Source organism: Vombatus ursinus, unplaced genomic scaffold (assembly GCF_900497805.2).
Source record: "Vombatus ursinus unplaced genomic scaffold, bare-nosed wombat genome assembly UNPS02009975.1, whole genome shotgun sequence".
NCBI lineage: Eukaryota > Metazoa > Chordata > Mammalia > Diprotodontia > Vombatidae > Vombatus > Vombatus ursinus.
Genome location: NW_020949753.1, coordinates 5,625,653 through 5,629,372, shown reverse-complemented (window position 1 = coordinate 5,629,372; position 3,720 = coordinate 5,625,653). Strand labels below are relative to the sequence as shown.

Below are 3,720 nucleotides of genomic sequence, written 5' to 3'. Positions count from 1 at the left end.
CCTGGGAAGGTGCTGTATCTCCCCCCCCCCATAGAATGCTAACTTCCCGGGGAACAGGGACTGTCTCATTTTTGTCTTTGAGGGCACTTAGTAGGTGCCAAATAAACACCCTGTGCATTGTTTCGGTCCCTCGAGTGTCTTGGTGGGGATTTAAACTCCAGGTCGCGGTGCCTCTGGCTTCCTCTCTTACCTCTGGCTTCGCGTCTTCTTCCCACGGCTCTAGGCTAGTGCCCATGGCTGCCCGCCCCCAGGACGTGGCGCGTGTGCCCCCCACCCTCTCCTAGCCCTCAGAGGCTCGGCCTGGGGACCCGGAATCGCTGCTCCAGGTGAGCCGGGGGCAGAGGTGAGTTTTAGGGAACATCCCGCCTGATGCTTGGGCCCCAGCTCGGTGCAGAGGGGGCGGAAGGCACGGGCCAGGTCTGGCGGCTCCGCAGGCGCGGAGCCGGGACGGGGTGTGCAGCGCGCCCCCCGCGCCCCCCGAACCCCCGAGAGGGAGGCCCGGGCCGGGCCGGGCCGGGGACGGGCGGCGGGGCGGGGCTCCTTGGAGTCTGGGCGTGCTCGGCTGAGTGACAGCGGGCCGGGGCGGGGTCGAGGGCGGCGGCAGCGGCGGCGGCGGCGGCGCCTGGGGCCGGCCCCGATGCGGGCACTGGGGGCCCCTGGACAGCCTGCTCGGGCTCCGCGCTGCACCGCGGGGCCGTAGCAGCGGGCGGCGGGACCCAGGGCAGCGCCCTCCGCGTCCACTCAGGGCACGAGAAGGAGATGCTGTGCCCCTGCTCCCCCTCCCCGGGCTCCTCTCCTGACCGCCTGCAGCCGCCCCCCGCGCCCCCGGCCGCCCGCCGCCCGCCCCGCCCCTTCCCCGCTGGGGCTGCGGGGCCCTCCGTCCCCCAGCTGTGGGCCGCTGCAGAGCGTCCTCGGACGGGTCGGTAAGTGCGGGGCCCCGGGGCGCACCCCTCCCCCCGGAACTGGGGCGAGTTAGCCAACTTCCTGGGCTCAGCTCTGCTTGGAAGGAGAAGCCCCCCCACTCTTTCTTTTCTTCTCCCCTCCCTCCTCCCGGGGCCGTCTCCGCGCCGAGGACTCGCCCCTCGGGCTGCCCCGCTGGAAGGAACTTTTCCTGGCCCTCCGAGCTGGGGGGGGGGGGGGTGGGGGATGGAGAAGGGGGAAGCGAGGGGGGAGGGGAGAGCGGCTTTCGTGGGTGGGGGTGGGGCGAGGTGGTGGCGTGGGTTCCCGGCAAGTTGCTCATCCCAAGGGAGCAGAGTTGGGGATTGTTCGGTGGAGGGCGGGGATGCTGCGGGGGAGCCCCCGGGATGCGGGGCGCTGGGTCTGCACCCCCGTAACGATCGCGGGGGTGGTCGCCGAGGAGAGGGGCCGAGCCGCGGCCCCGGCGCGCCGGCGCCTTTCTTCTTTCTCTTGTGGCTCGGACCCTCGAAAGCGAGCGGGATCCCCCCTCCCCTCGTCCCCTCGTCCCCTTCCCCCGGGTTTGTGGCATGTTTCGGCGCTAGCTCCAAGTTCCCAAAGTCCCGCAGCCATCCCCTGCAGGCTCCGGGATGCCGAAGGGGCCGGGGGAGGCCGGCCGGGGGGCTGGGGCTGGACCTGGACCTGCAGGAATGCCGCCCGCGCGGGCGTTATCCGCACGATCTACACCTCCACACTTCGCGGCTCATCTCCTGGATTGTCTCTGTCATTTTCTTTTAATTGCACGTTTGCAACAACGAACGCGGTGACTTCATACGGAGCTGCCGCGGGTTCCGAGGAGTCCTGTTCTGTTTACGGGAGAAAATGGGGCAACTGGGTTTGTTTTCAAGGCGGGGACTTCAACAAAATGCAGGACTTCGAAAACAGTGGGTTGAGACCGGTTGGGAACCGATTATCAGGATTTTGGTTTTCATCTAGACTGGTTAGGGTGTGTTGCAAGTGGTGGAGCCGAACTATCGTCCAGAAAAAAGCATTCTGAAATAAGCAGTTCATTTAGCGTTTGTGATTGCCCAAATTCCTGATGATGTGTTTCCAGAAGTTGGAGTGTGCGTTCTTAGATTGCAGTGGTTATGTGATGGAAAACTGTAACAACATCTGGTTTTATTTTCACAATGTACATGTTTTTGCTGTACATCCACCGAGCTGTCAGTGGTTATGGGTTTTTTTTTTTAACTTTACCTACTTGAGTTTAGAATCTAGCTTTCCCCTATCCTGTACTTGTGCTCCCAATTTACTGTTTCCAAATTTTCATAAATAGCCTTTGATTTAAAAAAAAAATGCTAAATGAAACGCTGTGGGAAAAAGGCTGTGCACAATTTTTTTCTTTTTCTTAATTAGTTCAGGTTTTACGTCAGGAATGGTGGCCAAGGTACAGAGACAACTGAAATAGTCCCAGGAGATTAGGAGGTTGGTTATGGGAGATGGGTACCTAGTATTTACAGCTAGCTGAAAAGGGACTTTTAAGATAATTTCATCTAACCCCTTCATTTTACTCAAGTAGTCCATTTGAACAGATGGCTAAATTCAGGTGTATTTGGTAAATAATTACTTTAGGCAAAATAGCCCATTTTTAGTAGCCTAAGGGAAAATTGTTAAGACAGGGCATCAAACTCTTGCCTGGTTCCTGCCACAAGTATGTGGTGGGAGGGGAAGCTGCATCTCTCAACCCTGCCCTTCAGTGACCCTGAGTAATTCTTTTCAGCTCCTCCCATTGTTAAAAATGTAATGTATCTGAGATCCTTTTAGATGAGGGGCTCTTTGTTTTTTTGTGTTTGGCAGGACCCCTTTTGCAATCTGACAAATCCTATGAACCGTTTTTCACAATAATATTTTTAAAGGCATAAAATAAAGCATGTAGAATTATAATGGAAGTTAATTATATTGAAATGAGGTTATCGAAATACTAAAAAATAAGTTTACAGACACCCCCCCCCCCTCAGGACCTCTGCCGTGGATGCTCTCTCTCCTGGGGGTAGTTTGTTTCTTTGGTTTGGTTTAGTGCTTAAGTTGATCTACAAGGTAAAAATTTATAGATAAGGAATTTGAACTCAGGTCCTGACCCCAAGGCAGGAGCCCTATCCACTGTGCCATCTAGCTGCCCCGAGCTCATAATACTTTTGCACAAGGCTGGGCAGGGAGAGGGAAAGGGCAGAGAGTTGGGTCAGATTAGATAGAGTGTGAAAGAGAAGGAGATTAATGCTTTGAAATTCCCCATTCTCTCAGCAGTGGTCCCACTGGGAACATAGGGTAAATACTTTTGTATTAATAAAAAATTATTTCCCCCGTTTAGTAAGTAAGGAACCAGATAAAGGACACATGCTTTCGTTAGTTCAATATTAATAATACAGAAGTCTGAATGAAGTCAGTTAAACTTTGCTCTTTCCTTGGTTATTGTCAAATCTAACATATTGTGTGTAAGCCATCGAAGGAGGGGAGAAATGGGGGAGGGAGTAGCTGGTGGAGTGATTCCAACATTCCAGGTCTGAAGGGAAAATGAAAACATCTGGGAGATTCCTATCTGTGCAGTGCCAGTTGTCTGCAAACTACATATCCTGTTCTGTCCTGCCCTGTTTGTTTCTGTCAGTGAATGAAATCTGCTAGGTAGACACCAAGTATTTGCAGAATCCAAGATGCATTACTCTTTCCTGGAGTAAGAGAAGGAGCCTTGACTTTAGAATGAGAGGAAGTGAGGCCACGTCGTGCCTCTGAATTTTACTACTTTCTTGGTCATGGGCAAATGACTTAAAT

At 54.8% G+C, this 3,720-nt stretch overlaps 1 protein-coding gene across 12 annotated transcripts in view; it reads left to right on the top strand.

Annotated features, from left to right (window-relative positions):
• Window positions 1–848: 848 nt before the first annotated feature.
• PTPN13 (protein tyrosine phosphatase, non-receptor type 13) overlaps window positions 849–3,720 on the top strand; it is a 204,551-nt gene continuing 201,679 nt past the window's right edge. For all 12 annotated transcript variants that reach the window (XM_027853380.1, XM_027853381.1, XM_027853376.1 and 9 more), the window contains exon 1: window positions 849–923. The gene's annotated coding sequence lies outside the window, so the exon portion shown is untranslated. The remainder of the gene's footprint in view (window positions 924–3,720) is intronic.